Genomic DNA, 27,808 nt, shown 5'->3' with positions numbered 1-27,808 from the left:
TTATGGTTTCCTATTTTTCCCTTAATGCTTAACATTTCATTACTGTCCTTAAATATTTTGGAGCTCAAATTGTTCCAGTTCTCACCAGTGGCATCTTCTTCATGCTGGCTCTTGTATCCTTTTACATGTTCCCATCTTTTTTTTTAAGCAAGTCATTATTTTCACTCTTTATAATAAGTTTCATCTTGTGCATTTATTGCCCAGCACTGGAGTCAGTCATTTCTCCTAGGAGCCTTGGTCCTTCTTATTGGGTAATAGTATTAGAAACCAAGATCTGGATGCTTTGGTGTATATGTTATTGCTGGATATCTTTGCTTCTGGGCCCTATCAGGGAACAAACTAGAAAATGTACACGTGTGTGTGTGTGTATACATATATATACACACACATATATCTACATATACACACACATATATACATATATGTGTGTATATATGTATACACACACACACACAAATATGTGCATGTGTTTGCATGTATATGCCCATATAACATGGATATACATATGTGAATATGGGGTTTTTTTTTTCAAAATAGGAATTTACATTGATACCTGCAATTCTCTCTTTTTCTATAATGAGAACATGGGCTCCCAACAGTGCCAACATTTTACTCATTTGGTCTAAACGAGTACCATCTAAAATGGTTTCAGAATTGTTTCACGTATATCACTAAAAACAAAAACAACATGCTACCCTGGTAGATAACCAACCTTATTGTTTTTTGGTTTATCTTTCCAATGTTTCCTTTTATAATGATTAGTAGATATTTGTGTTTTCTTATTTCCCCTTTTTTCCAACACAAAAGATAGCATATTGTCTGTGTAAACACTTTGGCACTTAACTGTTTTCACTGGAAAATATACCTTGGAAATTATTCCATATCAGTTCATAGAGGTCGTCATCATTCTTTTGTGTGTATGTACACCAGTTCATTCATCTTCTTTTCTATGTTTGTGTATCCAGATAGTTTCTAGCATTTTATAGTTATACAGTTCTGCAATTAATAACCTTGTGTCTTTTCATACTGTTGGAGGTGTATCTTCAGGATAAATGTAGGAGTGGAATTACTAGATTGAAGTGGTAAATGCCTATGTAGTTTTGCTAGATGTTACCAAATTCCCTTCCATAGGGTTTGTACTGTTTTGCATTCCCATCGGCAATGTATGAGAGTGCCTGTTTTCCCACAGCCTTACCAAGTGAGTCTATTGTCAAGCTTTTGAATTTTTGCCAATCTGAAGGGCAAAGAAATGGTATTTTGGTGTAGTTAGAATGTGCATTTTTCTTATTATGAGTGAGGTTTAACATCTTTTCCCATCTATCAGAGCTATATATATAGGGGGAGATGTCTGTCTATATCTTCTTTCATTTTTGTCTAGGAGTTTTGGTCTTTTTAAATTATTACTAAGCTCTTTGAATGTTGGGAATATTATTTCTTTATCTGTAATGTATATTGCAAGTATTTTCTCCCAATTGTCTCGTTTGTCTTTTGGCTTTGCTTTTGGTGGTTTTTACCATTCCCAATTTATTTATATGTGTATATATATATATATATAAAATATATATATATATATATGTTTGCTAATGATTTCCTAATGATTTTTATTTGCTAATGATTTGCTAATGATTTTTATTATTGCCCTCGCATTTTGAGTCATAGTTATAAAAACAAGGAGTTTGAAATGAATTTGCTGTGTTTAATAGAAAAGGAATGAGTGGTTATCTATACCAGATGCTCTATTTATCCTTGTCCTGCAGTCTTACATTGTAAAGCCTGAATGAGAAAAAAATCTGCTATTATGTATAGAATAGGTAAGTTAATTTATTTTACTTTTAACTTTTTTAATAGAAAATTTCAGATATCCATAAAATATGCTCATGTATCTGTCACCTAGCTTTTGTAATTATCATTTCTTTTAAAATTTCCCTACTAAATGACTTAGATTATACATTTTCAGTTATTGTGAATTATCCTTGTAAAGAGGAAGATTTGGACCAGCCTAGTAGTCTTTGGCCAACTGGCCTCCCAGGCTCTCTTGGCTTCTTTTCAATGGTCTTGGCACCAGACCTGACCTCTTTTAGGCTTCTGTAACTTCACCATTTCCATGAAACTGAAGTTTATATAAAAGAGATAATAGGTCAGAAACTAGTAATGTTACCACGAAGCAGTGAAATAATTCAGAGGGCTTGGCGCCGATTGATGCTTTAAAAGTTATATCTTTCCACTTAAAACACACACACACACACAAAAGATATCTATTCATCTATTTCTCCTGTGTGTGTGATATATAAAATATGTATCCGTTCATAGATATATACTTTGTTTCATGTATATGTTTTTGTGTGATATATAAAATATATATCTATTCATCTCTTTTTCATGGTTTAATGTTATTAGAGGAGAGCCAGCAAACATCTTTTATCATTGAGTCTAAAAAGACAGCTTATAGATGTTTGCCAGCCAGAGTCTAAATGTAACATAGAAAATACTCAAAAATTCTAATTTGTGTAATGGAATTTTGTCTGTACTACAATTATTTTGAACTGAAATTATATTACTTTCATTTGATAACTTCCACAGAAATTGTTTTATTAATTCAGTATATTCATTTTCAGTTTATCAAGAGTCCATGATTAATTTGGCAGAATGACTAGAGATCATTGGAGCTCTGGGATTTCTTCATTTAATTTTAAGTTCTTGTATTCTATTTGGAACAACATTCTTGATACATTGACATCCAGTTGAGGTACTACATTAGAGTGTCAGAATAGCCTTTCCCTCCTGCCTGAGTACAAACTGATCAGTCACTTGCTGCTGGTAATCATATGCGAGAATGGCAGTATTCTTCAGAAAATACTTGTAACAGAGGCAGGAAGGAAAATCAGTGAATTCTTCATCTAATGATTGTAAATCATTTGCATAAGTAAAGTCCACATTTGGTTTCTTTTTCTCATTGAGAATAGCAGTGGTAGTGATCATGGCATGACAGAGTGCTTTCTGGCAAGAAGAGGATAGAGAGGACTTGTATAATGATAGGAGGATGTTGCTGCATAGAACTGTATTCATTATTTTTTCTCTGCCCATCTCTTGTGAACTTACTAGAAGAACTGATGAACTTACCTTTTGCTTGTGTTTTGCATTTCTTGACCTGTTATTTTTGTGTCGTTCTGTTTTTAGTTTATAATGTCGTTCATCCCTTTCCTGAAATTACAGCTTTTCCACAAAAAAGGTAGTTTTTTTGTACCTATCCGGTGTGATAAAACATGATATTTTTATGATTAATACTTACCCCTAAATATATGACAAGGTTCTACTTCGGTGGATTAGGAACATAAAATATAATTTCAGGACTAAGTTTATTATGAAACAGGTTCTTCATTAGTTTGTGGAAAATCATAGCATTCCTGATTAGAAAACAACATGGTAAGTAATTGGTTTTGTGGCACTTGCCAAAAGCATGCAGCACATTGTGGGGGTGAGCCAGAGGTACGTGTGTATAATTAAAACCTTTTTTCCCCAGTTCCTGTTAATAGAGGTCTGTACACTTAAAGCTTCTACTACTCTGAGGTTCTACAGTTTTGATTATTAAAAATTTGAGTGCACATATTTTTTTCTTGAGAGCCCCATTTTTAAACTGGCTTAAAGAGAGAATTCTAGATGTGGAAATAGAAACAGTAAAAATAGACAACTAAAGATCTCAAGTCTGCAGTGAACTTGGCTTTTATTTCTGTGGAGTGTTTGTGAGTTTAACTTGGCTTGAATACCAAGTTCTTGCTATAAAAACAAATCCTTTGGGGTTCATTTATAGGCTTCTTTAGTGTGGCCAGGGAATTGGGTGCCTTATTATAATGCTGAATGTATACTTTGTAGCTAGTACTATATTAGTTTATGTTTGCCTGAAAATTTTGTGGTGATAGACTTTAGATCAAATTAAATTCTGTTTCAGGAATAATATTCAATCTTAAATGCCTTTTTAAAATTGTGGAACATACACTCCCTAAAAATGACCTTTTTAACAGTATTTAAGCGTACAATTCAGCAGCATTGTATACGTTCAGGATGTTGTGTAACCATCACCACTATCTGTTTCCGGAAGTTTTTCATCATCCCAACCAGAAGCTCTGTACCCATTAGGTAATAATTCCCATTCTTCTCTCTCCTGGCTCCTAGCCACCTCTATTCTGTTTTCTGTCTCTATGAATTTGCCTGTTCTAGATATTTTATATTAAGTATGATCATACAATATTCGTCATTTTGAGTCTGGCTTTTTTCACTTAGTATAATCTTTTCAAGTTTCATGTATGTTGTTGCGTGTATCAGAATTTCATTTCTATTATGGAAGAATAATCTATTGTATGTGTATACCACATTCTATATATTTTTTCATCTCTTTACACACACCTGAGTCATTAACACCTTTCACTATTGTGAAAATTGCTGATAAGAACATTGGCATACAAAATTCTGTTTGAGTCACTGTTTTCAACTCTTTTGAAAACAGAATTGCTGGGTTGTATGGTAACTCTTTGTTTAACTTTTTGAGGAACCACTAAACTTGTTTTCCACAGTGGCTGCACCATTTTGCGTTTTTCTAGCAATACATGAGGGTTCCAATTTCTCTACATACTTACTAGCACTTGTTATTTTCCATTTTTTTTTTGGAAAGTAGCCATCGTAATAGGTGTTAAATGGTGTCTTATTGTGGTTTTGATGTGCATTTTCCTAATGACTAAATTATATTGAGCATTTTTACACATGCTTACTGACAAGATACAGTTGACCCTTGAGCAACTCAGGGCTTAGGGATGCCAGTGCTCCTCCAGTCGAAAATTTATGTATAACTTTTGACTCTCCCAAAATGTAACTACTAATAACCTATGTTTTTGTTTTGTTTTGTTTTGAGACGGAGTCTCGCACTGTCACCCGGGCTGGAGTGCAAAGGCGCGATCTCAGACCACTGCAACCTCCAAGTTCAAGCGATTCTCCTGCCTCAGCTTCTTGAGTAGCTGGGATTACAGGCACCTGCCAGCATGCCCAGCTAATTTTTTGTATTTTTAGTAGAGACGGGGTTTTACTATGTTGGCCAGGCTGGTCTTGATCTCCTCACCTCGTGATCCGCCCACCTTGGCCTCCCAAAGTGCTGGGATTACAGGTGTGAGCCACCACACCTGGCCCTAATAACCTACTGTTGAAGGCTTACCACCAACATGAACAGTTGATTAACACGTATTTTATATGTTACACATAATATATGTATTCTTAAAGCAAGCTGGAGAAAAGAAAATGTTACTAAGAAAATCATCAGGAAGAGAAAATGTATTTATCATTCATTAAGTGAAAGTGGATCATCATAAAGGTCTTCATCCTCATCATCTTCACATTGAGTAGGCTGAGGAGGAAGAGAAGGGGTTGGGCTTGGCAGTCTTAGGAGTGGCAGAAGCAGAAGAGGTGGAGGAGGTGGAAGGGAAGGAATAGGTAGAAGGGGAGGCCAGGGAGGCAGGAGAGGCAGGCACACTTGGTGTCATGTTACAGAAATACATTATAATTTCTTCCTTCCTTTTTTTTTTGCTTTATTTCTCTAAAAATATTTCTTTTCCAATCCTTCTTCCACCATTTGGTTTAGTTTCAGTGCCTGTATCATAGAAGAGTCCATGTCATAAAAGAAGTCTCGGATAATCAGAACCCTTCTTCCAGATTGTCTAATGTCGATTTTTTTTCTGGCACTGCTTATTCTACATCTTCTTCCTCATTGTCTGTTACTAGTTCAGAAGCACTCAACTTCATCAAGTTGTCTTCTGTTAATTCCTCTGATGTGGTGTGTACTAGCTTTTGAGTTTCTCCAAGATCCATATTTTGAAACCCTTCACCCCTCACCTTTTTTGCTATATCTGCAGTCTCTCACAGTTTCCTGATCAGCTATATCATACATCTTACGAAATCATGCACAACATCTGGGAACATTTTTCTCCGACAGGAACTTATTGTTTTGGGCTTGATGGCTTTTATGGCTTTTTCTGTAACAATGATGGCGTCTTCTATGGTGTCATTTTTCTAGACTTTCATGATGTTGTCTCTGTCAGGGTTCTCTTCCATAGGTTGGCAATCCTTTCCATAGAGTAGTGAGCCTTAAAGGTCTTTATAATGCCCTTATTTAGAGGCTGAGTTAGAGATGTTGTGTTTGGGTTCAAGTAGACCCTTCAATGCATAGATGTTGAACTCATGAGGTTCTGGGTGGCCAAGGGCATTGTCCAATACCAAACAAATTTAAAAAGGCAGTCTCTTACTGGCAAGGTACTTTCTAACTTCAGCGACAAAGTATCAGTGGAAGCAATCCAGAAAGCACTCTCATTTCCAGCCCTTCTTGTGGTACAACCAAAATACTGGCATTTGGTGTTTACCTTTTCCCTTCAAGACTCAGGGTTTAGCAGCTTTGTCGATGAGGACACTTATGATTATAAACCCAACTGCATTTGCTCAAAACAGTAGAGTTAGTCTATCCCTTTATACCCTTAAATCCTGGTGCTCACTTCTTTTCTATAGTAATAAATGTCCTTGGTAAGCTTTGTTTTTTCTTTTTTTTCAGAATAGGGTACTTTCATCTACAATAAAAACATGGGCAGATGTACTTTATCCTCAGTGATTTTTTTAATGTCTGGGAACTTGTCTGCTGCCTCTTGGTTGGCAGAAGCTGCATCTCCTGTTCTCTTGACATTTTTAAGCCATACCTCTTTCTAAAATTACCAAGCCATCCTTTGCTGGCATTAAATTCTGCAGCTTTAGATCCTTCATGTTATTTTTGCTTTAAATTGTCATATAATGACTTAGCTTTTTCTCAAATCGTATTAGAGTCCATGGATATGCCTTTCTTATAGCAACCCTGTGCCCACAATAAAGCTGGATTTTCATTATGAGATAAAAAAGTATTTTGCAAAAAGCGCAGGGTTTTGTGCCTTCTGGCAGAGCTGCAGTGATGGCTTCACCAGTTTCCCTTTCTGTTTTTACAGTGGTCCTTAATGCTAGATTTGTTTTTCTTGAAGTAGTCGGCAACTGTACCTGCAGACCTCAATCTAAGGTACGTATCAAGCAATTCAACTTTTCCTTGTTGTGTCATGACTTTTCTCTGCTTCTTGGGAACACAACCAGCATCACTAGTGGTACTTCGTATGAGTTCCACAGTGTTAGTCAAGGTTTATGATATTGAGCTAAACATGATGAAAAATATATGCATGAACCTTGAGACACATTTTGTTGCCATATACAACTTACTGGAGAGACGAACTGCTCTGGCAGAGATAATTAGCGTCACACACTGTTTTAATGAATACTCGCAACATTTGAGCTTACCACTATAGCGGCAAGAGATGGCTACGAAGTTATTTTGGTAGTAGAGCCTGTACTACAGTTAATTTTATGCAGTTATGATTTAATACTGCATCTTCACTGTTTACATTTCTCTTGATTATGAATGGCACCATGTACAGTCTGTGCATGTGTAAGTCTTGATACGTTTTAACTTTTTATAATAGATTTGTATATATTTTTATGGTAAAAAAATGATAAAAATAGACTGGTGTCTACATATATTTTATGCATTCATGACCTACTTAATTTTTTCTTAATTTTTTCAATATTCCTAGGCTATGGTTTGTCTGTAAGATTTTTCAAATTGTCACAAATCTCCAAAAAATTTCTAATATATTTATTGAGAAAATTCACGTATAACTGGACCCAAATAGTTTAAACCTGTGCTGGTTAAGGGTCAAGTGTGTATATCTTCTTCAGTGAAATGTGTGTTCATGTAATTTGCTCCTTTGCCCTTTTTTCTTTTTTAAGAGACAGGGTCTTACTCTGTCACCCAGTCTGGAGTGTAGTGGTGCAATTATAGCTCACTTTGACCCTCAATTCCTGGGCTCAAGGAATCCTGTTGCCTCAGCCTCCTGAGTAGCTAGGACTACAGGCGTGTGCCACATGCACAGCTAATATTTTAATTTTTTGTAGAGGCAGGGGTCTCACTATGTTTTCCAGGGTGGTCTCAAACTCCTGGCTTCAAGTGATCCTCCCACCTCCTTTGCTCATTTTTAAATTGGGTTGTTTATCTCTTTGTTCTTGAGTTATAGGAGTTCTTTATGTGTTGTGGATAACCCTTATCAGATGTATGATTTCGCAAATATTTTCTTTCATTCTGGGAGCTTTACTCTGTTGATAATGTCCTTTGGTGTACTAAAGTCTTTAATTTTTATGAAGTCCAGTTTATCTATTTTGTTTCCTGTGGTTTTGGTGTCATATTTAAGAAACGATTGGGCTAGGCATGGTGGCTCATGCCTCTAATCCCAGCACTTTGGGAGGCTGAGGCAGATGGATCACCTGAGGTCAGGAGTTTGAGACCAGTCTGGCCAACGTGGTGAAACCCTGTCTCTACTAAAAAAAAAAAAAAAAAAAAAAAAAAAAAAAAAATTAGCCAGACATGGTGGCGCACACCTGTAATCCCAGCTACTTGGGAGGCTGAGGCAGGAGAATCGCTTTAACCTGGAAGCCGGAGATTGCAGTGAGCCAAGATCACACCACTGCACTCCAGCCTGGGGGACAGAGTGAGACTCCGTCACAAAAACAAACAAACAAACAAAAAACATTAAAGAGTTGTTCATTTTTTTGGTAAGAATTTTGTAGTTTCTGCTCTTAAATTTAGGTCTATGACCCATTTTACGTTAATTTTTAAGGTAGATCCAATTTTCCCAGCACTGGTTTTGTTGACGAGACTGCCTTCTCCTCCATTGAATAGTCTTAGCTCCCTTGTTGAAAATCAATTGGCCATATATGTGAGAGTTTTTTCCTGGGCTCTGTTCCATTCTGTTGGTCCATGTTACCATCCTTATGCTAGTACCATACTGTTTTGATTACGATATTAAATGTTTTATTTTTAATTGGATATTTTATTACCATTAATGTGTGCCTTTAAAGATGTTTCTAATATACAATCATCCCTTGTATCTGTGGGGGACTGATTTCAGGACCTTCCTCAAGCACCAAAATCTGTAGGTGCTCAAGTCCCTGATAGGAAATGGCATAGTTTTTGCACATAACCTGTGCGTATCCTCCTGTATACTGTAAATCATCTTTAGATTACTTATAATACTGAATACAATGTCAATGTTATATAAATAGTTGTTATTCTGTATTGTTTAGGAATAATGACAAGAAAAAAATATGTACATGTTTAGTACAGATGCAATTTGTTTTTTCTGAATATTTTTGATCTGCAGTTGGCTGAATCTACAGTGTGGAACCCACAGATGCAGAGGGCTGACTGTATATCTTTAAATTTTGCTTTTAATAGTTTCATTTAGTTGACAGTACTCCAAAAAGAATGGCAAATATTAAATTTATTGTGAATACTGATGGAGTTATACTAGGAAAAAATGTTAAAGCAAGCAAATTGTTGGTTATTTAATTCATATTGTAACTTTCTTTGGAAATTTGAGGATTAGAGACAAAAGCATGAAGACGAAAAAGGAAATATTTGTCTTGCTTGCAGAAAAAATGCAATAATGAAAAGACCAATGAGTCACGTAATCTAGTAAATTATTCAATTTTATGTTAAATGCTACTTTTATTTTAGTTCCAGAAGCTATCTACTTAACTGAAAATCTTGAGATTTCATAAAAGAAAATATTAGTATTTTATAAGGAATATTTTTACTAAAGAGCTAGCAGTGAGACTCCTAAGCCAAATATGAATGACTGTATTTAGGTTATTTTTATGTTACAAGTATCTAATTAATCTTGTGTTCCTTCAGACTGCAACAGCAACCAGAAAATTAGGAGAACATTAGATGTCATTTTCTCTTACTTTGTTATTATATGAATTATATTTCTATTTTTCTGTAGTACATTTGTGCCCTTTCTTTTTTTTATTATAATACTTTAATCATAGTTCTAAAATAAGTTATTTGGTATTTAGAATTATGAAGTATAAATATTTTGTAACAAGAACACTGGGTTATAAATTAAAGGCAAAAATCTGTCAAGAAAGCATAATTTTAACCTTTTAAAATGTATTTTAGTTTATTTTACCCCATGAACCAAATACATAGAGTAGATGCCCTCCCTGTAACTCCCTTGTTTACTTTCACTTTTCTCTGATAAATCTCACAGTTCTAAAAAGTTATATATTGGCCCATCTTGTTTTATTACATTCCCATGCATTTACTCTATCCCTGTATTATTAAACAACTTCCGTCAGTAAATATTTGTGTGTGTGTGTGTGTGTGTGTGTGTGTGTGTGTGTGTGTATGGATACGTTCGTAGGCATAGACTCCTAGTATTTAGTTTAATATGAATCCATTCAATAAACATCTTTTGAGTTTTTCCTTGCTTTAGATGCAGTGGGCTTAGTGCTAGGAATAGATGTTTAAGACATGATTTCTGCCCTCAAAGAGCTTACATTATAGCTTAGAAAGAGTTCTTATTTTGATAATTTATGCTCACTGAAGTCCTGAAGAGTTTCAACCTTAGAGGAACACTGAGAACTCTTGAGCTAGATAAGGACAATGTGTTGTATTCTGACATCTCTGACTTAGATATTCAAGGAGAGGTAATACAGTATCTCCTTGATCCCTTTATTCTAAAAGGGAAAGAAAAAGAACTATACTTCATACTAGCAATAAAAAAAGTTAAAATATACAAAGAGTTGGGCTTGTCAGTTGTAAATGACTATTGAGGTTTCTGATGAGGTACATTAGAATTATGCAAAGCCATTTATGCCTTCATCATATTGAATTTATAGTTCTGTCTTTTTGGACAACTGATTTAAAATTCATTTCCACTTTCAGAATGTGTTGGTGATTCTTCTGAGTTTAGAGGGTTTGCCATGTATACCAATAAAGATTGTTCTTTTACTTGTTCTGAATATTTGCATATTATGGTGATTTTCCTTTTTTAGTGTTTTGGAGATATTGATGGCATTTAATTTTAAAATCAGTCATTAAGTTCTATCTTTCTACCTTCTAAATGTCTGTTGAATCTGTCTACTGCTTTACTTCTTGTTGCTAAGATATTTCAGGCCATCATTCTACCTAAACTGGATAGCTGCAGTTTCCTTTTAACTGTCTGTATTAGAGGAGGCCCTTTGGAGCCGTTTTCCATACTGCAGCAAGAGTCTTCTTTGTAGAATGTGAATCTTACCCTACTTTATTGAAATTCTCAGTGTCTCCTTATTGCCTTTAGTTAAAGCTCAGAGTATGGCATCCTTTCATTATCCAACTGGTACTTATATATATCTCGAGTCCCTTCATTTCTCATCCTCTGCACTTTCCTTGCACCTTACATGTAGATATGCATACCTACACCCACTCTTTCCCCCTTAAACAGCTTCTCCTCCTCCTCCTCTTCCTCTTCCTTCTTCTTTTGAAACTTGATATTGTGTTCTGGGTGTTGAGGTAGGGCCTTCTATTTATCCGTTTAGAGCACTTAACGCTGTGTTGCTATACTGTCCTCTATCCTCTTGTATATCCCGTCTATCCCTGTAAGATAGTGAGTCTTATTTTTTCCCTGTGTCTGTAGGGCCTGGTACAGTGACTGGGCCATAGTAGGCACAGATCAATGATTATTGGTTGAACAAATATAGATTACTTATTGCTGATTCAAGTTAAGTTGCTTAAAAAAAACCAAGCATTTATTATCTCACAGTGTCTGTGGGCCAGGTATTTAGGAGTGGTTTAACTACGTTGCCCTGGCTTAGGATTTCTCATGAGGTTGTAGTCAGGATGTTGGCAGTAGCTATCTAAAGGCTTGACAGGGACTAGAGGATCACTTTCCAGGATGGCTCATCTACATGGCTGTTGACAGAAGACCTCAATTTCTTACTAGCTGTCAGCAGAAACCTTTGGTTTCTACTCATGTGGACCCCTCCATAGGGTTGCTGGAGTGTTTTCATGATGTGGAAGTTGGCTTCCTTCAGGGCGAGTAATCAGAGAGAGCAAGAAGGAAGTCATAATGTCTTTTATAATCTGGTCACACATAGTCACTTCCTCCATATTCTGTTCCATAGAAATGTGTTGCTAAGTGTAACCCATAATTAAAAGGGGATTAATTAGACTCTACCTTTGAAAAGAGCATCATAAAATTTGTGGATATATTTATAACCAACACAGAATGGGACAGTAATTTATTATTCTCCCTTGGACCTGACCAAAATAGGTTATTTTCTCTCTCTACAAAATACTTTGGTCCAAATGGAAATACATTCAGCCCTCCATATCTACAGGTTCCACATCCATGGATTCAACCAACCATGGATAGAAAATATTTGGGAAAAGATGTTGCAAAAAATAATAATAAACAATTTTATATTTGAAAATACAGTATAACAAAAATTTACATAGGATTTACATTGTGTTGGGTATTATAAGTAATCTAGAAGTGATTTGCAGGTGTGTCCAGTCTTTGGGCTTCCCTAGGCCACATTGGGAGAAGAAGAATTGTCTTGGGCCACATATAAAATATACCAGCACTAACGATGGCTGATGAGCTAAAAAAAAAAAAAAGAAAAATCACAAAATATCTCATAATGTTTTAAGAAAGTTTACAAATTTGGGCCATATTCAAAGCTGTCCTGGGCCATATGCAGCCCATGAGCCATAGGTTGTACAAGCATGATTTAAAGTATACAGGAAAATGTGCATAGGTTATATGTAATTACTGTGCCATTTTATATAAGGGACTTGAGCATGGCAGGATTTTGGTATTCATGGGGGTCCTGGAGCCAATTTCCTGTGGATACCAAGGGATGACTGTGGTTAAATTTTTTTAAGAGTATGCTTTTATTAAAATATTACACATATTTTTGAGGCTATAGTCATTTTGCATATAAACATAATTATTTACTTGAGCTAGTTGGTACCTATTCATAATTTTACTGCAGTTTTTCACCTAGATTCTGAAAATAAAATAAGAAAGTCATGTCTTAGGTTCTATATTGCCTATAAAATGAATCTGACACAAAATTCACTGCTTTGAGGTTTGTCATAGGTCTTTAAGAAATGAAACATGTCTATCTCTGAGTTATATACTTCACGAGAGAAAATCATAAATTACCTTTTAAATTTGTAGCTTAAAACACTTTAAATTGTATAGAAATTAAAGTCCTTTTAGTCTAATATTCCTAACATGCTCATTCAAGTAAAATTTACATGACAGGCATTTTACTAGGTGGTGAATATAAGTAAACAGACATATTCTGTCTACTTGGAGTTCATAATCTGGTAGACAACTAGATGATAAATGTATAAGTAGATATTTTCCAATAATGTTAAGCGCAGACCATGGAAGAAATGCAGATGAGGTGATAGAGGGTCATGGGAAGGCAGAGGTACTTCTACATTGCCAGAAAATGCTTGTCAAGAGAGGTGACCTTGAAGCTGAAAATTGAAGGAGTTATCCCTGCCAGGAATTTACAGGAAGAAGGGAAGACCCTGCAGTGTGAACAGTTGGTGTATGAGGAATTGAAAGCATGCCTGGAGATGTCCGGGGGAGAGTGGAATGAAGTTTGAAAGGTAGAAAGGGATCAGATATCTAGAATTTTAAAGGGCCATGGTAAGGAGTATGGCTTTTATTAAACACACTGAAAGCCACTGAAGGGTTTTAAAGTTATATACTATAGTTTCTGTTACCTGTCCTCTAGCCCCCAAAGCACTTTGTCTGCAAAGGAGAGAAAGTAGGAAAATAATAAGACCATTATAGTAGTCCAGGTAAAAGATAATGGCAGCTCGGATCTAAAGTGTTGGGAGAGAAAAGGATAGATGAGATCTAGTCTGTAGGTAGAACCAGTGGGACTTAACATGAAGAGTGTGGGGGAGGAGGAAAGCAAGGAAAATACTCAGGTTTTGGCTTGAGCAGTTGGGTGGATGACAGTATTCTTAAATGAGACAGGAGTTCAGTGAAAAGGGAAGTCAATAATTTATTTATTTATTTATTTTTAATTGAGATAGAGTCTCACTCTGTCGCCCAGGCTGGAGTGCAGTGGCACGATCTTGGCTCACTGCAACCTCCACCTCCCGAGTTCAAGCTATTCTCCTGCCTCGGCCTCCCGAGTAGCTGGGATTACAGGCGCATGCCATGATGGCCAGCTAATTTTTGTATTTTTAGTAGAGACAAGGTTTCACCGTGTTGACCGGGATTGTCTCAAACTCCTGACCTCAAGTGATCTGCCTGCCTTGGCCTCCCAAAGTGCTGGGATTACAGGTGTGTGTAGGGACCAGCCCCACAGGGTCGGTGGGTCTCTCCCCATGTGCGGAGACGAGAGAGTGTAGAAATAAAGACACAAGACAAAGAGATAAAAGAAAAGACAGCTGGGCCCGGGGGACCACTACCACCAATGCACGAACTCCTGACCTCAAGTGATCCGCTTACCTTGGCCTCCCAAAGTGCTGGGATTACAGGTGTGAGCCTTATTTTTGAACTTGTTACTTTTGTGACATCTGTAAGTGACCGAATGGAGATGTCAAGTGGCAATCAATTAAACAATCTTGAAGCTCAGACAGTTAGGAGGAGATATACAGATGGTATTTAAAGTTGTAGAGTGAATAAGAGCTTTTTTAGGGAGAGAACAGCCCTAGAAACTCTACCTTTTAGAGTTTGCTTGCATGGGCCACATTTTGCTTGCTTTGTAAGGCAAACCACAGCACAGAAAGAACACCTGCACAAACTGCAGCACAGAAGTTTGCTTTGTTTATATTAGTTTATATTAAAACATGTGCTTTCTTATTTATTTCTTTTTTAAAATTTTTGGCAGTAATGGTATTGTAATAGATGAGAAAGTATTACATCTCTACCATGTCTACCATTTGTTGAATGAATGACTAACAGAGCCCTTCCAAGCTGTGTAACCTTGGAATTTTACCTCTCTCAGTCTCAGTTTTCTTCTTCTTCTTTTTTTTAGATGGAGTCTTGCTCTGTTTCGTCCAGGCAGGAGAATCCCTTGAACCCAGGAGGTGGAGGTTGCAGTGAGCTAAGATTGCACCATTGCACTCCAGCCTGGGCAACAAGAGCGAAACTCCGTCTCAATGAATGAATGAATGAATGACAGAAATTTATTTCTCACGGTTCTAGTTCAAGATCAAGGCACCAGCAGATTCAATGTCTGGTGAGGGCCCACTTCCTGGTTCACAGACAGGGCCTTCTTGCTGTGTCCTCACATGTGGAAGAGGCAAAGGAGCTTTTATAAGGACACTAATCAGTTTATGAGAGTTCCACCCTCATGACCTAAACACCTTCCAAAGGCCCCATCTCCTAATACCGTCATATTGGGAGGGTTGGGATTTTAACATGAATTTGAGGTGGGGGAACACAAACATTCAGACCATAGCAGGCAGGTGAGCAGGCAGGTGGGCGGACGGATGGATAGAGACAGACAGACAGACAGACAGACAGATAGGGAGATAGAGAAATAGAGATACACATCACATAAATATACATGTGTATAGCGTAGTGTCTTGAATATCTGAAACCGATTCTTTAATGTTCATATATTTCAGATATTGTTTTTGTCCAGCTTTTCTCAGTCTGTCATAACTTGGCTACCTTCAAAGAAGGTTAATTTTTTAAATGATGAAACTCTAAGGTGAGGTTTGGTTTGAAATATTTTTGAAGTCTAATAAATAGGAGAATGAATTAAAACAGTATTATAAGACTGGGCACAGTGGCTCACACCTGTAACCCCAGCACTTTGGGAGGATGAGGCAGGTGGATTACTTGAACCTAGGAGTTCGAGACCAGCCTGGGTTACATGGAGAAACCTGATCTCTACCAAAAATACAAAAATTAGCCAGGCATGGTGGTGCAGGCCTGTACTTGCAGCTATACAGGAGGCTGAAGTGGAAGGACTGCTTGAGCCTGGGAGGCAGAGGTTACAGTGAGCTGAGATTGCGCTACTGCATTCCAGCCTGTGCCATAGAGTGAGACGCAACAAACTCCCTTTTTGTTTGTTTGACGCAAAAAAACTCCCTTCATATATGCTTTGCTATGGAAAATATTCTAAACTTTTTACATTTAGATTATATATTCCCTGAGGTTTTCCATTTATTTGAAATATGTGATAATGTGTTTGATAATATCAGAGGGAAAACATTTATTCCTAATGTATTAGATTGAACTGTAAAAATTACTGATACTCTCTTTTTTCTGACCTGACAAAAATGGCAATTTCGTTTGACTCAACCTTAATAGAAAGAATTTTTTCTAAAAGTCCTTATATTCTTCGTGATTTGATTTTAGCACTTTGTGACTTTCCTTCATTCAACAACATAATTTACTCTTTTCATTCTTAAATCCTAATAATACACATCTTGAGGGAGACTCTGAGGACTACAAGTGCTTGGTTAGAAGCTATTTGTTAGGCTTCTAATATTCTGGCGCTAAGTCAAAGACTTTACATATGCTGTCTCCAATCCTGACAATAAATCTGAAAGAGAGGAATTAGTATTAATGGCAGAGCTACAGTTTGAATCCTTTTTATGACCTAGTCTTATAAGTCACATAGTATCACTCCCAACATTTAACTTGTCGAAAGAGAGTCCCATTCAAAGGGTATGGAGCAAAAGGCTTTTCCTTTTAAAAGTAGGAATGTCAAAGAACTTGCTAACATTTAAAATCACCGCAAAATGCTAGGGACTTTGGGATGTGCTTTTTGTCATGGTGAAAATTTTATTTTGCCCTTCTAAAAAGTTTCTTCTCTTTGATGAGCATGTAAAAATGATTTACAGAAGATTAGTGGTCACTCCTGAGTTCTTCCTCTTAGAGTTTAACTTGAGACATGGTCTGTTAATTATGCACAATGGAAGCAATTAGTCTGAATGTTTTTAGTCTGGTCCAGAGATTTTAATCTTCTGCCAGTTTTTCATATTGGGTTTTAAAAAAACTATTTTATTGGATTTACAAAATATGTAACTCATTTATAAATTGTTTTTATTGTTGATTCTGTGAAAGCACTAAATTCTGCCTCTTGTTTTCTGTGATAATTATTTTGTATTTACTAAATTTACCTTTGATTAATTTCAGGTGACAGTTTACAGATTTCTCATGGGAAGTCTGCAAATCTGGTTTCCCTAAAGAAAATTGCAGACCATGTATAGTGCGAAAACATATGTGGCACAGTCTTTCAGTGTGTGTATGGAATATAATGCCAGATTTTCCTGAAAACTTGGAGATGGGAAAGAGCTTTGAGAGCAGCAGAGTGAGAAAACTTGAGTGTGTGAAAAGGGCTGACAACTGTGATATAAGCCATGCCTTTGTATTTGTGGCTAATCTGGAGAGTAGAATGGAGGTATTCTGAGATAACTTGAATTGCAGTATTTCTTCATGCAGTATGTCATATTTGACAGGGGAAATATTGCATTCAGGACTTTATATTAACCCTTAGATATCAACATGTCAGACTGCGTGCAGAAAAATCACAGGGAAATACTGAGATGGGTTATTGATTTAATGTTCCATTGTGAATGGATTATAAAGCCAGGACTAAAACCCAAGAGTATGGTAACCCAGACTACACTTTCGGATCTCATCTTCCCTGGAAAAATCTCAGATTATTTGCCCTAAATTTTTAGAGCTTGTTTCCTTGTTAGCTTATTGTTTTTCTTTAAACTATCTACTATGATTTAAATACGTCCCCTCCAATATGCAGGTGTTGAAATGTAATGGCCATTGTGATGGTGTCTTAGTCTGTTTTCTGTTGCTTAAAACAGAATACCGAAACTGGGTAATTTGAAAAGAAAAGGAATTTATTTCTTATGCTTATGGAGACTGAAAAGTCCAAGATCAAGAAACTCCCTCTGGTGGGGGCCTGCTTGCTGGAAGGGACTCTCTGCAGTCCTGAGGTGGTACGGGACATCACATGCTAACTCAGGTCTTTCTTTCTTGTCTCAGAAAGCCACCAGTTGATCCCCATGAGGACCTTAATCCATGAATGGATTAGTCCCTTCATGAGAGCAGATTCCTCATGAACCAGTCAAAGGCCCCACCTCTAATTACTGCCACATTGGAGCATTAAATTTCAACGTGAGTTTTGGAGAGGAGAAGTTTTCAAACCATAGCAGATGGCATTAAGAGGTAGAGCCTTTAGGACGTGATTAGACCGTGAAGGCTGCTTTCTTATCAGTGGGATTAAGACCCTTCTAAACGAGCCTTTATGCATTAGGTTTCTTGCCCTTTCACCTTCTGCCATGTGAGGACACACGCTCCTCCCCTCCAGAGGATGCAGCAACAAGGCACCATCTTGGAAGCGGAGAGCAGCCCTCACCAGACAACTGAACGGGCCAGTGCCTTGATCTTAGATTTCTCAGCCTACAGATCCATGAGGAAATACATTTCTATTATTTGTAAACTACCCAGTTTCATGTATTCTGTTATCACAGCACAAATAAACACAGAAACTATCATGCTGTTTTCAAAAGTTTTTGTTTTTTAGATTATTGCAAAGTAAAATTGACCTCGTTGTGGTATACAGCCTTATGGATTTTGATACATGTGCAGATAAGTGTAACTGCTACCACAGTGAGGATACAGGACGGTTTTATCACCGAAAAAACTTCCTTGCTCTGTTCCTTTATAGTCACAGTCTCTCTCACCTCTAACCCCTGGCAACCACCAATCTGTCTTCATCAAAATAGTTTTTTTCAAGAACACCATATAAATGGAATTACATTTGTAATCTTTTGAGACTGGTTTATTTGACTCAGCGTAATGCCTTTGAGAATAATCCAAGTTTTTATATATAACAATAATTCATTCACAATCTGGATGCAGTGGCTCATGCCTGTAGTCTCAGCACTTTTGGAGGATCGCTTGAGGCCAGGAGTTTGGTACCAGCCTAGGCATCATAATGAGACCCCACCTTTATGAAAAAAATTTTAAAATTAGCTGGTTGTGGTGTTGTGTCTGTAAACCCAGCTACTCGGGAGGCTAAGGCAGGAGGATCGCTTGAGTCCAGGAGTTCGAGGCTGCAGTGAGCTATGATTGTACCACTGTACTCCAGCCTGGGAGATTGAGCAAGATCCTAACTCAAAAAAAAAATTATTTTACTTTTGTTGAGTTGTATGGGTGCACCATAGTTTGTGTGTCTATTCACTTGCTGAAGGACATTTGGGTTGTTTCCATTCTTTGGCCATAATGAATAGAGGTACTATAAACTTTTGTGTGTAAGTTTTGTGTGAATGTAAGTTTTCATTTCATTTCTTTTTCTTTCTTTTTTATTTTTTGAAACAGGATCTTGGCTTTGTCACCCAGGCTAGAGTACAGTGGCACAGTCACATTGCATGTAGCCTCTACCTCCCAGGCTCAAGCAATCCTCCTGTCTCAGCTTCTTGAGTAGCTAGGACTACAAGCATGCCGCCACATCTGGCTAATTTTTTGTTTTTAATTTTTAATTTTTTGTGTGTGGAGATGGGATCTCACTGTGTTGCCCAGGCTGGTCTTGAACTCCAGGCCTTAAGTGATCCTCATGCCTCAGCTTTTCAAAGTGTTGGGATTATAGGTGTGACTCACCACCCTTGGCCCAGTTTTTATTTCTTTAGTGCCAGGGTCAGCAAACCTTTTCTGTAGAGGGCTGGATGAAGTATTTTATGCTTTAGGGTCTCTGTTGTGGGTACTCAGCTGTTGTAGTGTGAAAGGAGTCGTAGACAATATGTAAGTAAATGAATGTGGATGTGTTCCAATAAAACTTTATTTACAAAAACGTGGGCTAGATTTTGGTACATGGCTGTAATTTGCTAACCCCTGTTTTATGGTAAATACTTAGGAATGGGATTGCAATTTATCATGAGTACATAATAAATAAATGTTTAATTTGTTAAGAAAATGCCAAACGTTTAGTTTATTGACTTAAAATACCTTAGTTTAATAACATTTGAATCATGGGATGTTTTTGAACTCAGACGTTATAGTTCACACAGCAAGCTCACCTGATTTATAAGACAGGCTTTGGTCTTGTCTTACACTGAGGGTCTATTTTGCCTTTTACTTTTATTCATATTCTTGTGTGGTCTTTTGGCTTGGATATATTTTTTCTTTGCAGATAAAAGACATACTCATATTTTAAGCAATTTTTATTTGAATTAGTTAAGATACAGTCGAACATTTCAAGGAGGTTGCCTTTTTAAAAAAGTATGTATTAGGAGCAAAGGATTAGAGATGGAGTTGCTAAGTTTTTAAATCAATTAGACAGTTGATTGTATCCTAGAAATTGGGTATAGCTGGATATACTCTATACTCATCACACCATGGTGTCTCTTAGGAAGACTGTTTCAATGCCAAACCCAGACCTTTTCAGTATGGAAGCTAAACCCAGACTGTTTATCCGTAAGGGAAGCTCACCTGTGAGATCATATCTTTGTTTTGTGTTAGTTTTTGATGACAACTTAGGTGTTAAATCTTAGGTTAGTAGCCAAGTATCCTTGGAATTCTTCTTAGGAACAGCATCCTACAGATGGAAGGTTGTTGTTTGTGTTTTTTTCTGAGGGATGCAGAATTCACTTTCCATTTTGTTGTGATTCCCTTTGCCACAAAAGGCTGGGATTTGGGGTTAAAAGACAGGTAAATAATCTTGGATATGCCAATAGCTAATGAAGTTGGAGCTGATGAATAAAGCAAAGGAGGTCTATTTTTCTGGTTATGATTTACTATTACTTTTTCTCTTCTGAAAAAGCAGTGAAGCCCCAGGACCATAACAACATCAGGGAGGTGGGAAGACCGTTTTGTGCTAATAGTAGTCCCAGTCATCTTCATGCAATGATTGAAAGACTGTATCCGTGGGTGGGAAGTGCTACTGTTGATATGATATGCTTTTTTAAAAGAGGTAACTATTTGGGGACAAAACAAAACAAAAAAACTCTTTTCTACTTTCTGTGGGCTTGGGCACTGGCACTTGAATCACTGGTGTGGCAATTGAACATGATCTCCTTTGACAATCAGATAAAAGTCATAGGTCATCTCTCTAGAATATATGTATGTTTACAAATTTAATATGAAGTTTCAGGGCTTCATTTACCCCCAAGCCAGCATTGTCCAATGTGACTTTCTGTGACAATTAAAATGTTTTATATTGGCTCTGTCTAATACAGTAGTCACTAGACACATAATAGCTGTTGAGCACTTCAAATGTGTCTGATGCAACTGAGGAACTAGATTTTTTACTTCATATATTTAAATTAATTTGTATTTAAGATTAAATAGCCACATGTAGGTAGTGGCTGCCAGCTTAGGCTCTTTCATATGCCATAGGTTATAATCCCTATAAAAAAGGTTTTGTGAATGTCATTGTTAGGAATTTAATTTGTTCATTTCACTTTTGATTTTTGCAGTCAAGCAGTAGTTAATTGTATCTTGCTTTTCAGTTAAATTTTAATAGTTGTTGTTATCTCTAAATATGTAACTTCTTTGTAATTCAGGAAGATTTAAAGGCGTTTTTCAATATTTGATCCTGTTTCTTTCATAATGAAATATCCAGAATAGGTTTGTCCTGGGCTTTTAAGCTTGTTCAGAAAATGTGAGGTGAATACCTATTGAGTCGTGTGTTGTGAGCTCTCCAGCGTCACTTTGTCCTGCATTAGGAACACTCTGGTTATTTAGAGCCACCTTTGCCCAAGTATTTTAAAACTGCATTTCCCCTTTGGGAGACCGAGGCGGGCAGATCACCTGAGGTCAGGAGGAGTTCAAGACCAGCCTGGCCAACATAGTGAAACTCTGTCTCTACTAAATGTAAAAATTAGCCAGGCATGGTGGCGTACACCTGTAATCCCAGCTACTCGGGAGGCTGAGGCAGGAGAATCACTTGAATCTGGGAGGTGGAGATTGCAGTAAGCCAAGATCAGGCCATTGCACTCCAGCTTGGGTGACAAGAGTAAAACTGTGTCTCAAAAAATAAAATAAAATAATAAAATAAAATAAAGTACATTTTCCATACTCATACGTTATTTAGCAACCAGCTGAAAAGTTTATAGGTGATCTCCATACCATCTGATTTTATATTTCTGTGGCAGTGGTTCTCAACCCCGGATACACATTAGAATCAGTTGGGAAACCCATAAAAACACTGCCCAGGCTCTAGCCCCAGAGACTTGATTTGAACAGAGTGGCTTCCAGGCATCAGAGCATTTTTTAAAGCTTCTTAGTTGATTCCAGTATCCAACCAAGGTTGAAAAGCCCTCATGTATGAGATAGTTAGTGGACCTGGGCTACCTGTGTTGAGGAAAATATTCTGAATTAGAGATTAATTCATAACCTTTTTCCCCCTCTTTCTAGCTGGAGCCCGGATTTCAAGTTTTGAGTAAAATACCTTCAAGCGAATGGGCCCTATTGTGCTCACACATTCAGAACCTGTTACCCAAGGAATTCCCTAAAGGTCAGTCTCTGGGAAGAAAAATTGTGGGTTTTTGTTTTTAATCTTTACTATCACTGGATTTATTGATAAAACAAAGACTGTTAATTATGTGTAGACAGGACTTTTTATATTGACTTGATTTATAGAGCTACCATTATAAATTTGATTACTGTAGTATCATATTTAGGAAATAGAAAATGTATCTTGAGAACTGTTTCTAATAGGCTATTTAAAGGAGGATATATGTTATATGTACACCTATATGCTTATACATATTTAACATATTTTAAAAGATATTCAAGAAATTAGTGATGACAGTTCTAGGGAGGGAACTGGAGCCCTGTAGTGGGATATTTACTTTTACTGTGTATTCTTTTCAGTATGGTCTTTTAAACCCCATGCATATATTAAATTTCAAAAAAAATTCTTAATGGCTAAAAATGCTTTTTTAGTTTTATAAATATGCTTATATAGTTTTTTCTACTTGGAAAAATAGAAAACAGCCTCACATTCCTTGAAATTGAGGGTCTCTGCTTGTTACTTGGTATACTATTTCTTGTGTTGGATGTGTTACTTAGGGGCATACATCTGATTTTCCTCTCTTGAACTCACGTCCTGGGATTTTTTTGCTTTACATTTTCTTTCACCTTTTTATTTTTTATTTTACTTTATTTTTTGAGACGTAGTCTCACTCTGTTGCCAGGCTGGAGTGCAGTGGCGCAATCTCGGCTCACTGCAACCTCTACCTCCCAGGTTCAAGCGATTCTCCTGCCTCAGCCTCCTGAGTAGCTGGGATTACAAGCACCCACCACCACACCCAGCTAATTTTTATATTTTTAGCAGAGACGGGGTTGCACCATGTTGACCAGGATGGTCTCCACCTCTTGACCTCGTGATCCACCCCCCTCGGCCTCCCAAAGTGCTGAGATTACAGGTGTGAGCCACTGCACCCGGCCTCTTTCACCCTTTTATTTCACCATGTTCCAATTTGTCTCTTTTTATCTTTTGCACTAATTTGTATTCCTTCAATTTATTTCTGGCTTAATTAATGGCACTACCATTGTTCGTATCACCCAACCTGGAATTCTGAGTTCTCTTGATCTCTTTTTCCTTTGATCCTGAAAGATATCTACTTCCTAGATTGTTAATCCTTTGTCAGTGGCATTACTTGTAATCTCTCATACCACTGTGCCCCACCCTTACCTCCACTGGCACTGCCTTTATCGCTGAAAGCATCATTAAGATACATCTATCCCACATATCACACTATATTTAGAAATATTTTCTCTACATATATAACCCTCCTACTTAACAGTTTATTGTTAGTCTAACATGTAAGGCCTTTTAGCCTCTTCCTGTGACTGGCTTTTCTCTGCAAGCCTCATCTCCAGCTTTTCTCCATATTCACCCTTTGTTCCAACTATGCAGAACTACTTGGCCAACCCAGCAGCATATCTTGTGCTTTCTTGTCTGTGTACACAGTTTATTTGCTAGAAATAAGTTCTAGTCCATTGTCAGCTGAATGAACTTGTCTTCAATTTCTAAGGCTTAGTTCAGATGTCACTTTCTCTATTGATAGTTAACTGTCTTTTCCCTGTGTTCTCCACAGCATTTTATTTTTTATTATTCATTATAATACTTATCACATTGCTTCTATTAGTTTTTTCACTTAACCATGAGCCCCTAGAGGGTAGAGTGTGATTGATTTATCTTTCCATCACTAGTTTCTAGCAGAGTACTTGCATGTAAAAAGTGTTATTAAATGAATAAGAAAGTAAATGTTAACATACACAATTTTTGAACTCTTGCTTTATAACCATGTGAGGTCACTAATCCAGTGTTTTTAAAGTTTAGTAAAAGCTAACCTGAGTTTTACATTTCTGAAGAAAGAGTTTAATAAGTTACTTATTAGTAACTTATTAATCAATTATGAGAAAAATGTTCACCTATTTGAAAAAGCTGACTTTTTTTTTTGTTTTTGAGACAGAGTCTCACTCTGTTGCCCAGCCTGGAGTGCCGTGGTGCAATTTTGGCTCACTGCAATCTCCTCCCCCCAGGTTCAAGTGATTCTTATGCTTCAGCCTCCTGAGTAACTGGAATTACAGGCATGTGCCACTACAACCAGCTAATTTTTTTTTTTTTTTTTTTTTGTCAGACTGAGTCTCGCTTTGTCACCCAGGCCGGAGTGCAGTGACGCAGTCTCGGCTCACTGCATCATCTGCCTCCTGGGTTTGAAGCAATTCTCCTGTCTCAGCCTCCTGAGTAGCTGGGAATACAGGCGTGTGCCCCATGCCCGGCTAATTTTTGTATTTTTAGTAGAGACAGGGTTTCACTGTGTTGGCCAGGCTGCTCTTGAACTCCTGACCTCAAGTGATCCGCCTGCCTTGACCTCCCAGAGTGCTAGGACTACAGGCATGAGCCACCACGCCCAGCCTAATTTTTAGTAGAGATGGGGTTTCACCATGTTGGCCAGGATGGTCTCAAACTCCTGACCTCAGGTGATCTGCCCATCTTAGCCTCTCAAAGTACTGAGATTACAGGCGTGAGCCCCTGCACCTGGCCAAGAGCTGACTTTTTAAAAAGTACTCTTAGATGATTCAGAATACTTTTCATGCAAATCACTTATACATAAGTACATGACAATTTAACTGTTATTTAAAGTAGAAAACAGAGTAAGCTTTTATCAACATTACCAGAGTTTATGTTCTCAAAAGTAATAATGCTGTATTTATTTAACATACACTGTTTTGATATTTTGCTTATTCTCTCTTCATTGCATATCCATTTGAATATGGACATTTATTTGTCTTTTGTTATTCTTTAGTTTGAATATAAGGATAATGGTAGAAATTTACTATAGTTTCCAAGTTTATATTCCTTATAGAGTCTTTTTTTTTTTTCTTTTATTATTATTATTATTATTATACTTTAGGTTTTATGGTACATGTGCCCAATGTGCAGGTAAGTTACATATGTATACATGTGCCATGCTGGTGCGCTGCACCCACCAACTCGTCATCTAGCATTAGGTATATCTCCCAATGCTATCCCTCCCCCCTCCCCGCAACCCACAACAGTCCCCGAAGTGTGATGTTCCCCTTCCTGTGTCCATGTGTTCTCATTGTTCAATTCCCACCTATGAGTGAGAATATGCGGTGTTTGGTTTTTTGTTCTTGCGATAGTTTACTGAGAATGATGATTTCCAATTTCATCCATGTCCCTACAAAGGACATGAACTCATCATTTTTTATGGCTGCATAGTATTCCATGGTGTATATGTGCCACATTTTCTTAATCCAGTCTACCATTGTTGGACATTTGGGTTGGTTCCAAGTCTTTGCTATTGTGAATAATGCGGCAATAAACATACGTGTGCATGTGTCTTTATAGCAGCATGATTTATAGTCCTTTGGGTATATACCCAGTAATGGGATGGCTGGGTCGAATGGAATTTCTAGTTCTAGATCCCTGAGGAATCGCCACACTGACTTCCACAAGGGTTGAACTAGTTTACAGTCCCACCAACAGTGTAAAAGTGTTCCTATTTCTCCACATCCTCTCCAGCACCTTATAGAGTCTTTAATGTACATTTAAAGTTGATTCTGTGCTAAATTACTTTTTTTAATTACTTTTTTTTTTTTTTTTTTTTTTTGAGACGGAGTCTTGCTCTGTCGTCCAGGCTGGAGTGCAATGGCGCAGCCTCGGCTCACTGCAATCTCTGCCTCCCGGGTTCAAGAAATTCTCTGCCTCAGCTTCCTGAGTATCTGAGATTACAGGTGCTCGCCACTACACCTGGCTAATTTTTTTCTTATATTATTAGTAGAGACGGGGTTTCACCATCTTGGCCAGGCTGGTCTTGAACTCCTGACCTTGTGATCTACCTGCCTCGGCCTCCCAAAGTTTTGGAATTACAGGTGTGAGCCCCTGTGCCCAGCCTATTTTTTAAACAATAGTTGTAAGTCTGTAGATGTTGGTGGTCTAGAATTTCTCAGATTTTCAAATAGGAAAAACTAGATATTGAAATAAAAAATGTAGAGATTGAGAAATGTAAGTTCTGTAGGTATACCTACTCTAAATTTATCAACAGTAGGTGAGGAAAAGGATTCCATTCAAAATGGCTGAGTAAAAGCATTTGTATTCTGTTCTTCTACCTAATGCTAACTGAACATAACAAAAAGAATAAAGAATAGGGAAGAAATCTTTTAACTTAAGTGAAATGAGGAGAAAACAGTAATCCCAAGCCTCAGATTATGAGAAGAGCTGCCAAACATTGTGAACGTTGAAGCAAATTGGGAAGTATGCAAATATCTACAGATTTTAAACACGGCACAGAGCTCTCCCATGGTAGGTAGCAAGGGGACTACAAAGTCTCAGGCAGGGCGAAGCTGCAGGGAAAGACACAGATGTACCTTTTTTTTGCAGAAAAGAGTGGCCAGAGGCAGCAGAATAGAGGAGGTAGTATATAGAGCCATCTCCTTGGTCTCAGTTGATGGAAAGCAGCTGAAGAGAAGTAAACACTGAATCACAATACAGACATTTGAGAGCTTAACACTCTCCCCTTCTGTAATTCTGCTCCCCAACTCTACTGGTTTCATTACAGTTCTTCAGCCATGTGAAGCACAATCTTACTTCAAGCCATTTGGTTTTACTTGTTCCTTAGCCTGGAATTTTATTCCCCTAGAAATTCTTAGGGATTGCTCCCTCATTCATTTAGGTTTCTGTTCTGCTGTGAAATTCTCAGAGAAACATTCCTTGACCATGCATACTGAAACAGCAACCCTGGGAACATTCTATTTCCAAAGCTTACTGAATTATTTTCATAACCATCAGACATAATTGATTTCTTTGTTTATTTTTTTCTCTGTCTCATGAGAATCTAAACTCCAAAAGGACACAGACTTTAGCAGGCTTCTGTTCTTCCTCTACATTCTTAGCATCTAAAACATTGCTGGACACATAGTGGTCGCTTGATAAATATTTGTTGAATAAATTATTCAGCAAACAATAGGCAACACAGAGTTCCTGTGCCCAGTAGAAACTGGGAGATCTATATGAGAGGCTTAAGAGACATTATCAGCCAATAGCAATAAGTGGTCTTTATTTTGAACCTGATTCATATAAAATGTCTATAAAAATCAACCATGACATTTATGAGATTTTGAACATTGGATATTTGATACTAACAAAATGATGGTTACTTTTTAAAAAGTATTTTAAAACCTTTAAAATACTTTAAAAAGTATTTAGCCCTAATACTTTTTTTTAGAGTCCTTTTTTTTGGAGATTCTTATACACATGCACGCACACACATGCACACTTTATAAGAGATTATATAATGCCTGAATTTTGATTCAGAATAAGTTTAAATTTCTGACAGTTAAAGAATAACTTAAAAACATATATATATATAATGGAGGATGTTGATTGTGACGCTATGTTT

At 37.1% G+C, this 27,808-nt stretch overlaps 1 protein-coding gene across 8 annotated transcripts in view; it reads left to right on the top strand.

Annotated features, from left to right (window-relative positions):
• Positions 1–27,808, top strand: part of WDFY3 (WD repeat and FYVE domain containing 3) — a 298,737-nt gene that overhangs the window by 53,848 nt on the left and 217,081 nt on the right. For 7 of the 8 annotated variants that reach the window (XM_063663844.1, XM_054484306.2, XM_063663843.1 and 4 more), the window contains 2 exons: positions 7,005–7,072; positions 22,290–22,389. The gene's annotated coding sequence lies outside the window, so the exon portion shown is untranslated. The remainder of the gene's footprint in view (positions 1–7,004; positions 7,073–22,289; positions 22,390–27,808) is intronic. The other variant, XM_063663839.1, reaches the window with a different exon arrangement.

This window comes from Pongo pygmaeus, chromosome 3, assembly GCF_028885625.2.
Source record: "Pongo pygmaeus isolate AG05252 chromosome 3, NHGRI_mPonPyg2-v2.0_pri, whole genome shotgun sequence".
Lineage (NCBI taxonomy): Eukaryota > Metazoa > Chordata > Mammalia > Primates > Hominidae > Pongo > Pongo pygmaeus.
Note: the sequence above shows the minus strand (reverse complement) of the source record. Positions and strands in the feature narration are given on the sequence as shown.